This window comes from Hyla sarda, chromosome 6 (assembly GCF_029499605.1).
Source record: "Hyla sarda isolate aHylSar1 chromosome 6, aHylSar1.hap1, whole genome shotgun sequence".
NCBI classification, from domain to species: domain Eukaryota; kingdom Metazoa; phylum Chordata; class Amphibia; order Anura; family Hylidae; genus Hyla; species Hyla sarda.
Window position 1 is genome coordinate 151,827,298 of NC_079194.1, and position 14,451 is coordinate 151,841,748.

Genomic DNA, 14,451 nt, shown 5'->3' on the forward strand with positions numbered 1-14,451 from the left:
TCTCTTATACTCCTGTGTTGTTGTATATCTGGACGATATCCTGATTTTTTCTGCCAATCTAGAAGAACACCGCCAGCATGTCCGTATGGTTCTTCAGAGACTTCGTGACAATCAACTTTATGCCAAGATAGAGAAATGTCTGTTTGAATGCCAATCTCTTCCTTTCCTAGGATACTTGGTCTCTGGCCAGGGACTACAAATGGATCCAGACAAACTCTCTGCCGTCTTAGATTGGCCACGCCCCTCCGGACTCCGTGCTATCCAACGTTTTTTGGGGTTCGCCAATTATTACAGGCAATTTATTCCACATTTTTCTACCGTTGTGGCCCCTATCGTGGCTTTAACCAAAAAAAATGACAATCCCAAGTCTTGGCCTCCTCAAGCGGAAGACGCCTTTAAACGGCTCAAGTCTGCCTTTTCTTCGGCTCCCGTGCTCTCCAGACCTGACCCATCTAAACCCTTCCTATTGGAGGTTGATGCCTCCTCTGTAGGAGCTGGAGCGGTCCTTCTACAAAAAAATTCTTCCGGGCATGCTGTTACTTGTGGTTTTTTTTCTAGGACCTTCTCTCCGGCGGAGAGGAACTACTCCATCGGGGATCGAGAGCTTCTAGCCATTAAATTAGCACTTGAGGAATGGAGGCATCTGCTGGAGGGATCAAGATTTCCAGTTATTATTTACACCGATCACAAGAACCTCTCCTATCTCCAGTCTGCCCAACGGCTGAATCCTCGCCAGGCTAGGTGGTCTCTGTTCTTTGCCCGATTTAATTTTGAAATTCACTTTCGGCCTGCCGATAAGAACATTAGGGCCGATGCTCTCTCTCGTTCCTCGGATGCCTCGGAAGTTGAACTCTCTCCGCAACACATCATTCCTCCTGACTGCCTGATTTCCACTTCTCCAGCCTCCATCAGGCAAACTCCTCCAGGAAAGACCTTCGTCTCTCCACGCCAACGCCTCGGAATCCTCAAATGGGGTCACTCCTCCCATCTCGCAGGTCATGCAGGCATCAAGAAATCTGTGCAACTCATCTCTCGCTTCTATTGGTGGCCGACTCTGGAGACGGATGTCGTGGACTTTGTGCGAGCCTGCACTGTCTGTGCCCGGGATAAGACTCCTCGCCAGAAGCCCGCTGGTTTTCTTCATCCTCTGCCTGTCCCCGAACAGCCTTGGTCTCTGATTGGTATGGATTTTATTACAGACCTACCCCCATCCCGTGGCAACACTGTTGTTTGGGTGGTCGTTGATCGATTCTCCAAGATGGCACATTTCATCCCTCTTCCTGGTCTTCCTTCAGCGCCTCAGTTGGCTAAACAATTTTTTGTACACATTTTTCGTCTTCACGGGTTGCCCACACAGATAGTCTCGGATAGAGGCGTCCAATTCGTGTCAAAATTCTGGAGGGCTCTCTGTAAACAACTCAAGATTAAATTAAACTTTTCTTCTGCATATCATCCTCAATCCAATGGACAAGTAGAAAGAATTAACCAGGTCTTGGGTGATTATTTACGACATTTTGTTTCCTCCCGCCAGGATGATTGGGCAGATCTTCTACCATGGGCCGAATTCTCGTATAACTTTAGAGTCTCTGAATCTTCCTCCAAATCCCCATTTTTCGTGGTGTACGGCCGTCACCCTCTTCCCCCCCTCCCTACTCCCTTGCCCTCTGGTTTGCCCGCTGTAGATGAAGTGACTCGTGATCTTTCCACCATATGGAAAGAGACCCAAGATTCTCTTTTACAGGCTTCATCTCGCATGAAAAAGTTTGCCGATAAGAAAAGAAGAGCTCCCCCCATTTTTGCTCCCGGAGACAAGGTATGGCTCTCCGCTAAATATGTCCGCTTTCGTGTCCCCAGTTACAAACTGGGTCCACGCTATCTTGGTCCTTTCAAAGTCTTGTGCCAAATTAATCCTGTCTCTTACAAACTTCTTCTTCCTCCTTCTCTCCGTATTCCTAATGCCTTTCATGTCTCTCTTCTTAAACCACTCATCATCAACCGTTTCTCTCCCAAATTAGTTTCTCCCACTCCTGTCTCCGGTTCTTCTGACGTCTTCTCAGTGAAAGAGATACTGGCCTCCAAGACGGTCAGAGGAAAAAGGTTCTTTTTGGTGGATTGGGAGGGCTGTGGACCTGAAGAGAGATCCTGGGAACCTGAGGACAACATCCTAGACAAAAGTCTGCTCCTCAGGTTCTCAGGCTCTAAGAAGAGGGGGAGACCCAAGGGGGGGGGTACTGTTACGCCGAGCGCTCCGGGTCCCCGCTCCTCCCCGGAGCGCTCGCTTCTCTCTCGCTACCGCAGCGCTCCGGGCAGCTCCACTGACCCGGTGCGCTGCGATACCGTCTCCAGCCGGGATGCGATTCGCGATGCGGGTAGCGCCCGCTCGCGATGCGCATCCCGGCTCCCGTACCTGACTCGCTCTCCGTCTGTCCTGTCCCGGCGCGCGCGGCCCCGCTCCCTAGGGCGCGCGCGCGCCGGGTCTCTGCGATTTAAAGGGCCACTGCGCCGCTGATTGGCGCAGTGGTTCCAATTAGTGTGTTCACCTGTGCACTCCCTATTTATACCTCACTTCCCCTTCACTCCCTCGCCGGATCTTGTTGCCATTGTGCCAGTGAAAGCGTTTCCTTGTGTGTTCCTAGCCTGTGTTCCAGACCTCCTGCCGTTGCCCCCGACTACGATCCTTGCTGCCTGCCCCGACCTTCTGCTACGTCCGACCTTGCTTCTGTCTACTCCCTTGTACCGCGCCTATCTTCAGCAGTCAGAGAGGTTGAGCCGTTGCTAGTGGATACGACCTGGTCACTACCGCCGCAGCAAGACCATCACGCTTTGCGGCGGGCTCTGGTGAAAACCAGTAGTGACTTAGAACCGATCCACTAGCACGGTCCACGCCAATCCCTCTCTGGCACAGAGGATCCACTACCTGCCAGCCGGCATCGTGACAATAAGATTGTTTCAAGCATGTGATGCGCCTTTAAACTCACCTGGGGCAAGTAACAGGTGTGGGCAATATAAAAATCACACCTGAAAGCAGATAAGAAGGAGAGAAGCATACTTGGTCTTTGCATTGTGTGTATGTGTTTGCCATACTAAGCATGGACAACAGAAAGAGAAGAGAACTGTCTAAGGACTTAAGAACCAAAATTGTGGAAAAATATCAACAATCTCAAGGTTACAAGTCCATCTCCAGAGATCTAGATTTGTCTTTGTCCAAAGTGCGCAACATTATCAAGAAGTTTGCAACCCATGGCACTGTAGCTAATCTCCCTAGGAATGGATGGAAAATAAAAATTTATGAAAGGTGTCAATGTAGGATAGTCCGGATGGTGGATAAGCAGCCCCAAACAAGTTTCAAAGATATTCAAGCTGTCCTGCAGGCTCAGGAAGCATTAGTGTCAGCGCGAACTATCCGTCAACATTTAAATGAAATTAAACGCTATGGCAGGAGACCCAGGAGGACCCCACTGCTGACACAGAGACATAAAAAAGCAAGACTACATTTTGCCAAAATGAACTTGAGTAAGTCAAAAGCCTTCTGGGAAAACATCTTGTGGACAGATGAGACCAAGATAGAGTTTTTTGGTAAAGCACATCATTCTACTGTTTACCGAAAATGGAATGAGTCCTACAAAGAAAAGAACACAGTACCTACAGTGAAATATGGTGGAAGTTCAATGATGTTTTGCGGTTGTTTTGCTGCCTCTGGCACTGAGTGCCGTAAATGTGTGCAAGGCATCATGAAATCTGAGGATTACCAACGGATTTTGGGTCGTACTGTACAGCCCAGTGTCAGAAAGCTGGGTTTGCGTCCGAGATCTTGGGTTTTGCTGCAGAACATTGGCCCCAAACATACGTCAAAAAGCACTCAGAAATGGATGGCAACAAAGCGCTGGAGAGTTCTGAAGTGGCCAGCAATGAGTCCATATCTAAATCCCATTAAACACCTGTGGAGAGATCTTAAAATTGCTGTTGGGAAAAGGCGCCCTTCCAATAAGAGAGACCTGGAGCAGTTTGCAAAGGAAGAGTGGTCCAATATTCCGGCTGAGAGGTGTAAGAAGCTTATTGATGGTTATAGGAAGCAACTGATTTATTTTTTCCAAATGGTGTCCTACCAAATATTAAGTTAAGGGTGCCAATAATTTTTGTCCAGCCCATTTTGTGAGCTTTGTGTGACATTATGTCGAATTGCTTTTTTTCCTCCACTTTTTGGTTAATAATAATTTTATTTATATAACGCCTACAGATTCCGCAGCACTTAAGTTAAGTTCCAATATACACAAATGGAATAAACATGTGTATAGCAAAACGTGTTACTGCAATCCTTTCCTGTGAGAAATACTTAATTTTCTTGAAATATTTCAGGGGTGCACACATTTACGGCCATGACTGTATAAAAAGCACAATATCTTAAACAAATACAATAATATCAGAGTAGGTTAGGATAATAAATAAAGGCAATTATGTGGTAGAATAATGTGAATTAGCCATTTTAGACCTTCTAGATTTAAAGGAGGAGTAAGTGCCGTTCCCAATGCAATATTTTTTTTTTCCTATTTATGAGTGGTAATAATCCCTAAGATAATTTCTGCAATGACTGTAAGTTCATATGTAGTCATTTTCATGCAAATTCAGCAATGTATTACATGGGGAAATCTGCCTCTTACTGGCCTTACTTGATATCCATGCTGTAGTTCATACAGTGTGGAATTTTCTGCCACAGATTTGAAATCCACATTGTGGAAAAAAAAAAACATTTCCCTTTCTGAGGTCATACTTAGAGAACTGTAGCGGCCCGCTAGCATTAATGTAAGAAATAGTTCATAACACAAGCAGGAAACCACTTGCACACTGTACACTATATAGAGCTTCATACTCTGGTTTTAGAGACCACCAGTCCATCTTTAATGTGTTCCAGATACTCATACTGTTTTGCATCAAATGTCCATCAACCCCCTCCCTGAACACACACATACACACCAGGTGCCCTGCCATCAGTGAAGCAGGCTTACACAATGAAAACCAGGATGTATAAGTCACTAATATTTGTCTTTTCTTTATAATGTGAGTTGTGTTTGTAATTTGTTCACACCCATCCAGATGTGACCTATGTGTTAACATACACTTTCAAATTAATTAAAGTGTCAGGGTTCCCACCGCTCCTCCTCTCCCATACATGCTTCTCAGCAGACAGTAACTCCTGAGCCGATACTAAGGAGCAGCTCTTCATTTCCCTAGCTGCCTGCTAATTAGCCAGCCCCTTCCCTGCTGGGCCCTGCCTATTTAACCTGCAACATGTCAGATTGCCTTTGCCCTTTTTTGGTTATTGTTCTCCAAGCGTGGTTCTATTGTTCCTGATTCTGTTTATGACCCTGGCCTGGCTGACATGCACTCTGGTTATGGATTCTAGTTCTGCCTTCTGACTATGCTGCTTACTTTGTCTATGCCTGAGTTCCCACTTTTGCTTCTGACAATTGACTTTGTGTGCCCAAGTCCCTGGATTCTGCTATTGATTATTATTCGTATACTTCCGGATTTTTATTTCTTTGATAAAGGTGTGATTTGCACTTCACTTTCATCTTCATCTGGTTTCGTTGTTCTAGACACGGAGAAAATAAAGTGCAAGAAATAAAAACCTGCAGGCATTGACAATAGAAACATTTCTAGATAGGTAACAAAATTGTGCATTTGTTCATATTTATACGAGTTGTATAACCAAAAGTAATTTCCATCTGTTGCCAATGGTAACACCATATTTGAAGTAGAGCAACATTTATTTCTTTATTTAGAAAAGTGGTGCAGATCAGAGCCCAAAGGCTTGCACAGATTTTTATTTTTATTTTTTTACGAGAAATGATAATATGAAATGATTTCATATATGCTAACAATGACCATCATGTTACTGGGGATCACCAATCCTCAATTGATAGCATATAAAGTAATATGTACCTGTAGGGTAGGATCACACAGCGCTTAAAGGGGTATTCCGCCCCTAGACATCTTATCCCTTATCCAAAGGATAGGAGATAAGATGTCAGATCGCCGCAGTCCCGCTGCTGGGGACCCCTGGGATCCCCGCTGCGGCACCGCGCTATCATTACAGCACAGAGCGAGTTCGCTCTGCACGTAATGATGGGCGGTACAGGGGCCGGAGCATCGTTACATTCCGGCTCCGCCCCTCGTGATGTCACGGCCCTCCCCTTTCAATAAAAGTCTATGGGAGGGGGTGTGGTGGTCGTCACGCCCCCTTCCATAGACTTGCATTAAGGGGACGGGCCGTGATGTCACGAGGGGCGGCGCCATGATGTCACGCTGCTCCGTCCCCCGTAGCTCCGTCCCCCGTAGCGCCCGTCATTACGCACAGAGCAGAGCACCCAGCAGCGGGACCGCGGCGATCTGACATCTTATCCCCTATCCTTTGGATAGGGGATAAGATGTCTAGGGGCGGAATACCCCTTTAAGTCAGAACTCAGTTGCATATAGCAGTAACTGAGCATGCGTTCTAATGCTTTATTCACTCAATAAACAGGGATCTCAGTTCTCATAATCAGTGGGGGTCCCAGTGGTTGGGCCCCTGCTCAGCTAGATATCATCTATAATATGGATAGGTGATAACTTTAAAGGGGTACACTGTTGGAAAAAAAAATCAAATTAACTGGTGGCAGAAAGTTAAACAGATTTGTAAATTTCTTCTATTAAAAAATCTTATGTCTTCCAGTAATTATCAGCTGCTGTATGCTTCACAGAAAGTTGAGTTGTTCTTTTCTGTCTGACCACAATGCTCTCTGCTGATACCTCTGTCCATGTCAGGAACTGTCCAGAGCAGGAGAGGTTTGCTATTGAGATTTGCTCCTACTCTGGACAGTTCCTGACACAGACAGAGGTGTCAGATTGAAAATAAATTCAAAAAGAAAATAACTTCCTCTGGAGTATACAGCAGCTGATAAGTACTGGAAGGATTAAGATTTTTTAATAGAAGTAATTTGCAGAGCTGTTTAACTTTCTGGCACCAATTGCTTTGGAAAAAATAGTTTTCCACTGGAGTATACCTTTAAATCTTGAGATAACCCTTTAAATCTTGAGATAACCCCTATAATGTTGTGCCTAATCATTAAGTAGGGACTTACAAGATTCACAGTTCAACAAAACTTAAAACCCTACTAGAGATATTAAAAAAATATTGACACATGCCACTAACAAAGGTTCACGGCAGCCTTGCTTTGAATATAGAAATTTTAAGTGGAGTGATTTGTCATTTCCCAGGCACTAATAATTATTCACACAATAACAACGGATATGCTTCTTCTTTTACACATGTATGTTCTCTCTGCCCCGCTCATCCACAGGACACAGCCAATCTCCCACTGTCCTGTGCTCAGTTGCAGTATTTTAGTAGCGGGACATGATTTGGTGGAATATTTTGGTGCACAAATGTCACTATTATTCTTGGCTCATCCAAATTCATAAAATTCTTTCTTTGTGATGTTTTTCTTACCATGATTTTTTTTGTTACATACAGACTTTTTTTCTCTCTGACTTTTGATCCTTTGTCCTGCTTTTTTTTTCTCGTCCTTGATCTTATAAATGGTTTATTTGAATTCAGTTTTGTTTGGATCGTCTGTACATGTTTTTTGTCAACCTACTTAATGTGAGCTGGACATTACTGGGATGAAAAGAGAACCGATGTATGTATTCCTTCTTATTTCTTTCTTTTGTAATATGTAATGTTTACGTGCTCACATATTCAATATGTAGCCATTAGTAAAACAAAATTACAAGAAAAGCACAATAAATAAATGTAATTTGTGTTAATGTTTCAATAAAGCCTAGGTGGTATTGAGAAGTAAAGCACAATGTCAGACCAGGTTCAGATGGCTATAATATAGCCACCCTTATAACCAAGGGTTATTAGAGTAAGAGTGGAAAGGATGTAGTATCTTTGCTGAATCCAGTGTTCGAATATGATGTCATCAACTGAGCTCATCATAGTACTTTCCAAACATAACAGAGATATTCTGTGCACCTCACACCTGTGCTCATTCAAGGATCTACATCTGCATCAGCAATTGTTGCTGGGGGATCTCAGGAATGTATGTACAGAGTCATTCCAGGACGCAGAGCAGACAATGAATGAAGTGAAGCTTTAGTGAGATGGGTATACACAACAGAAGTATTGTATTGGACAGCAGCTCGTACCGTAGTGTCTCAGAAAGCCGCCTTGAGAAAGATTGTTATTACAGTCCTCTTTGGGGTTAAGATAAGCATCTGTTCCATAACAGTTGAAAATGTTCTCTTTGTTGCCTTATTAAATGTTTTCAGACTTCTTTCAATGTCCTGAATCCTCTTAGAACTTGTTTATTTTTTAATACTTTTTAGAACATTACAGAATAAATTGTTGCATGAAAGAAACATTTTTAAACTGCAGATTTGTTGGTTAGAAAAATGTAAATAATATAAAAAGAAAACATTCTAAAGTTAACATGAAAGCCTGAGAAAAGGGAGGCTACTGCAGCAAAATATAAGTCAACATACACACATGCTTTAAAGTATGTCTATCATTTGAAAAAAACGTTTTACATAATGTAGATACTAACATTGTATGTATGCTTGTAATATGCCCTGGTCCAAAAAAAATGCTATCTTGTCCCTGCAGCTATTTCCTGTGTGTCTCTGAGACAAAATACAGGAAGTGCGTGCGGGACAAGCAGGGCTCTGTGCAGGAGGTTCTGTAACATGCTCACACAGCAGGCTGACTAAAAAGCCAGGAGCCTGCACAGAGTCCTGCTTGTCCTACCCACACTTCCTATATTTTGTCTCTGCACAGAGACACACAGGCAATAGTTGAAGGGAGAAGATTTTTGCACCCCCAAAAAATACACATTTTTAACCAATGTATACTACAAATATACATATAAGGCTATTATCTACATTATACAAAAGGTGTGCGCCCCTGGATGGAACCTGATGGGTGAGATAGTGGAGAGCCCAATCAAAAATCAATCCCCTGTGTGCGAATGGGGGCACAACACTCAATGTGCTTGATCAGGAATCCTGTGATAGCGGCTCCCAGCGTCCAGGCGCAAATGTAGGTAAAAGGAGATTCAAGAAAGGGAGATGAATTGCGCTGCCACAAGAAGTATGTATGTATAAGGTAAATTTATTGCACACAAAGGATCCACGCAACGCGTTTCAAAGCCACTCCGGCTTTTTCGTCAGGCATCAATTATTCTGCATTATCTACATTATGTAAATTGTTTTCGCAAATTGCAAAAACTATTTATATTTGCAAATGACAGGTATGCTTTATATATTCCTTAGTATTTTTCTGCTTTAGAACTTGGACCTAAATGCAGCTATAGTAATTAAATGTTTCTTAACATTCAAATTAACTGTACTATATCAAACCTGAATCAGATCACAATATTATGGGGAGCTGACTTCAGTCCGGAAGATCATGGGAGATCTGAATATCATTGCTGTATTGTGTTACTCCTGTCAAAACGCAATACCCCTTAAAATATAACCTTTATTGAGATCCTATTAAAATTAAGTTTAACCAATGTGTAATAGCGAGGCTATTTCTAGTAGTCTGTTTGGTGTGCACAGAAAGATATGTGTCTTATTCAGTACACATACATAACCCAAAGATGTTCCTAGGTAATATATAGTGTTTACAGGAATAACCTAAATATATAGATGTAGAAGTCCACACTCTCGTTGAAGTTTGTAGAAAAGTGACACTTTTCTGGCGCTTGCTGGATCTGAAGACGGAGTTGCAAGGATGCCAAAACTCCAGGTGGTTTAAACAGCATTATTTATTGTAACAAACAGTTGACAATGCGTTTCGAAGGGATCTGCACCCCTCTTCCTCAGGTCAAAATGATATCACACACCTGTCATGCCGTACACTAAAGTCACGTACTGACGCCATTGCTTAATCCACATGGGGATGCAAGGTAAGCGCTTCCGGTATCCCTGAATGATCTTCCGGAGAGGATGTGTGTGCCACACCAATACTCAGTGTGGAACGCACAGACAGGAAGTGATGCGCAAGCATGCACGCCGGCAAACCGGATGTGGTATATGCCCATGCCGGAAATGACACATGCGTTCCATTAGATTTGGAGCGCATAATTACTCACATAAGAATATAAAAAAAAAACATTGCTGTATTACCAGAGCTGTCTTGTGCCTGTCTCAAACCAGCCTTTCCTAAAATATCTGGAGTAATAAAAATTATTTGAGGGGTATGGAGGGAAATCTTTGCTGAGAGCTGATGCTAAATTAGGTTAGCATGTATGTGAGCGTAATGTTTCTAAAATATACATGGTCTAAACTACAGTAGTAGTTGATCTAATCCCTCCCTGTTCTCCGGTCCAGATACTTCAGGATGTAAGTGTCACGATATTATAAAATCATTATGTAGATGTGGTCTACTGAAAATGAATGGCAACATAAACACCATAATTAAATGAGGAATTCCCTGCTGGGCAGAATGTTAAACAAAGCACCACATGCCCAGGTTTTCTGGGTGTAATAGAAGGCATTGCAGGGTGTTTTACTTCATAATATTTGCCTTTTCAGGAATTATGAAAACGTATTTATTTTTCAATACTAAGTATATTACCTTCATATAAATATTACAAATAATATAACTTTTATATAGTGGGCTTAGACTTCTGCACATGTTGAAATTACAGATGATAGAACAACAGAACTGTGGAAGTAATGCTACACTTATCATTTGCCATGAAGAGTATATCTGTGAATTGTTTTCTACAAGGATCCACGTATCACTGTTTTCAGTGTAAGGGGTTTGTCTATTAGCCCGACATCTGTGCTTATCATCTCCCCCCTCTCATCCTGTCTCAAGCTCTAAAAAACAACTTATTCTGCAGTACTAAAGTTTACAAATTTTGCATTGTTGATGTATTAGTCAGAGTTATGCTCCACTACAACTGGCTATAAGCCACCCTATCTTCCCTTCACTAAATCTTGCTCTAGGAGAACAAGACTGGTGGTATGCAAGGTTCCTGGTGCCAGAATAATTTACAGATATCAATTGGTTGAGTGGAGACCAGGGTGCAATATGATGAGTCAGAATGAGGGTAGTAGTTCCTGAAGCAGTTGCCACTTAGCTGAGTGATTTTAACCCCCAAATGTCCCCTATGTGTCTGTCCCACATCCCTTTTCAATGTAGCTGTTTCCCTACACAAACCCTAAGAATGAGACTTCTGCCATCCAGGATTTCAGGTAACAACTTTAATTTTACTTAAAGACTGATGCAGTTCAATAGAGTTCCTGCACTCTGAATGTAGCTTAGAGAAGTACAGCTTAAGGATACAACTTTAGGCTTAGGAGAAGCAGATTCCAGTCACTGTCCCTTTAAAGGGAATCTGTCATCACTATCACCAAAACATACCTGTTATACAGGCTTGGTGTGTGGGTGACACTGATGGCAATGATTTTTACCAGTTCCCACTCTGTGCCTCCATTCTGCCGCAATCCTGTTTTTTTGGTGCATGCAAATGACCTGCTTGATACAAAGGAAGCGTTCTTAAGCTCCCTGTGCATGGGGTCGTCTGGCTGATATCTTCCTAGTAATGCCTCCTCCACTGTGCTGAGTCTCTGCAGAGGAGGCTCAGCACAGGGGAGGAGGCATAGATAGGAAGATGCTGGCCAGACGTCACTGTGCACAGGGAGTTTGGGTACGCCCCCTGTAAACCAAGCAGTTCATTTGCATTTACCGAAGAACCAGGATTGCAGTTGAATGGGGGGTTGGAGTAGGGACTGGTAAGTATTATTGTCATTAGTAAGTGCTGCGGAATCTGTAGGCGCTATATAAATAAATAAAATAAAAATAATTAGTGTCAACTGCACTAAAGCCTCTACAACAGGTCAGTGCGGGTTATATTGATGACCGACTACCTTTAAGATGATAGGTCTTAGGGTGCATTCACACCACGTTTTTGCAATACAGTTCCCGTATACATTTTCAATTTGAAAACCGTATGGATCTGTATTGAAAACCTTATGCATTGAATCTACATTGAAAATTGCATCCATGCGACGACTTGTACATGTCACGATGCCGGCTGGCAGGTAGTGGACCCTCTGTGCCAGAGAGGGATTGGCGTGGACCGTGCTAGTGGACCGGTTCTAAGCCACTACTGGTTTTCACCAGAGCCCGCCGCAAAGCGGGATGGTCTTGCTGCGGCGGTAGTGACCAGGTCGTATCCACTAGCAACGGCTCACCTCTCTGGCTGCTGAAGATAGGCGCGGTACAAGGGAGTAGGCAGAAGCAAGGTCGGACGTAGCAGAAGGTCGGGGCAGGCAGCAAGGATCGTAGTCAGGGGCAACGGCAGAAGGTCTGGAAACACAGGCAAGGAACACACAAGGAACGCTTTCACTGGCACTAAGGCAACAAGATCCGGCAAGGGAGTGCAAGGGAAGTGAGGTAATATAGGGAAGTGCACAGGTGAAAACCCTAATTGGAACCACTGCGCCAATCAGCGGCGCAGTGGCCCTTTAAATCGCAGAGACCCGGCGCGCGCGCGCCCTAGGGAGCGGGGCCGCGCGCGCCGGGACAGAACAGACGGGGAGCGAGTCAGGTAGGGGAGCCGGGGTGCGCATCGCGAGCGGGCGCTACCCGCATCGCGAATCGCATCCCGGCTGGCAGCAGGATCGCAGCGCCCCGGGTCAGAGGACGTGACCGGAGCGCTGCAGCGGAGGGAGTGAAGCGAGCGCTCCGGGGAGGAGCGGGGACCCGGAGCGCTCGGCGTAACAGTACCCCCCCCCTTGGGTCTCCCCCTCTTCTTGGAGCCTGAGAACCTGAGGAGCAGACTTTTGTCAAGGATGTTGTCCTCAGGTTCCCAGGATCTCTCTTCAGGACCACAACCCTCCCAGTCTACTAAAAAAAAATTTTTCCCTCTGACCTTTTTGGCAGCCAAAATTTCCTTGACCGAGAAGACGTCCGAGGAGCCGGAAACAGGAGTGGGAGGAACAGATTTGGGAGAAAAACGGTTGAGGATGAGTGGTTTGAGAAGAGAGACGTGAAAGGCATTAGGGATACGAAGAGAAGGAGGAAGAAGAAGTTTATAAGAGACAGGATTAATTTGACACAAAATTTTGAAAGGACCAAGATAGCGTGGTCCCAACTTGTAGCTAGGGACACGGAAGCGGACATATTTAGCGGAGAGCCATACCTTGTCTCCAGGGGAAAAAACGGGGGGAGCTCTTCTTTTCTTATCCGCGAACCTCTTCATGCGTGAAGAAGCCTGTAAGAGAGAATTTTGGGTCTCTCTCCATATAATGGAAAGGTCACGAGAAATTTCATCCACAGCGGGCAGACCAGAGGGCAAGGGGGTAGGGAGGGGGGGAAGAGGGTGACGGCCGTACACCACGAAAAATGGGGATTTGGAGGAAGATTCAGAGACCCTGAAGTTATACGAAAATTCGGCCCATGGAAGGAGATCTGCCCAGTCATCCTGGCGGGAGGAAACAAAATGTCGCAAATAATCACCCAGGATCTGGTTAATTCTTTCTACTTGTCCATTGGACTGGGGATGATATGCAGAGGAAAAATTTAATTTAATCTTGAGTTGTTTACAGAGAGCCCTCCAGAATTTAGACACGAATTGGACCCCTCTATCCGAGACAATCTGCGTAGGCAACCCGTGAAGACGAAAAATGTGTACAAAAAATTGTTTAGCCAACTGAGGCGCAGAAGGAAGACCAGGAAGAGGGATGAAATGTGCCATTTTGGAGAATCGATCAACGACCACCCAAATAACGGTGTTGCCACGGGAAGGGGGTAAATCAGTAATAAAATCCATACCAATCAGAGACCAAGGCTGTTCGGGGACAGGCAGAGGATGAAGAAAACCAGCGGGCTTCTGGCGAGGAGTCTTATCCCGGGCACAGATAGTGCAGGCTCGCACAAAGTCCCCAACATCCGTCTCCAGAGTCGGCCACCAATAGAAGCGGGAGATGAGTTGCACAGATTTCTTGATGCCCGCATGACCTGCGAGATGGGAGGAGTGACCCCATTTGAGGATTCCGAGGCGTTGGCGTGGAGAAACAAAGGTCTTTCCTGGAGGAGTCTGCCTGATGGAGGCAGGAGAAGTGGAGATCAGGCAGTCAGGTGGAATGATGTGTTGCGGAGGGAGATCAACTTCTGAGGCATCCGAGGAACGAGAGAGAGCATCGGCCCTAATGTTCTTATCGGCAGGACGAAAGTGAATCTCAAAATTAAATCGGGCAAAGAACAGAGACCACCGGGCCTGGCGAGGATTCAGCCGTTGGGCCGACTGGAGGTAGGAGAGGTTCTTGTGGTCGGTGTAGATAATAACAGGAAATCTTGATCCCTCCAGCAGATGCCTCCATTCCTCAAGTGCTAATTTAATGGCTAGAAGCTCTCGATCCCCGATGGAGTAGTTCCTCTCCGCTGGAGAGAAGGTC

At 44.7% G+C, this 14,451-nt stretch overlaps 1 protein-coding gene across 7 annotated transcripts in view; it reads left to right on the forward strand.

Annotated features, from left to right (window-relative positions):
* ZNF469 (zinc finger protein 469) overlaps positions 1 to 14,451 on the forward strand; it is a 607,005-nt gene that overhangs the window by 39,618 nt on the left and 552,936 nt on the right. The window contains exon 1 of one of the 7 annotated variants that reach the window (XM_056525558.1): positions 7,655 to 7,676. The exons of the other annotated variants lie outside the window; for them this stretch is intronic. The gene's annotated coding sequence lies outside the window, so the exon portion shown is untranslated. Of the gene's footprint in view, positions 1 to 7,654; positions 7,677 to 14,451 lie in introns of those variants that run through there. 7 annotated transcript variants of the gene reach the window in all.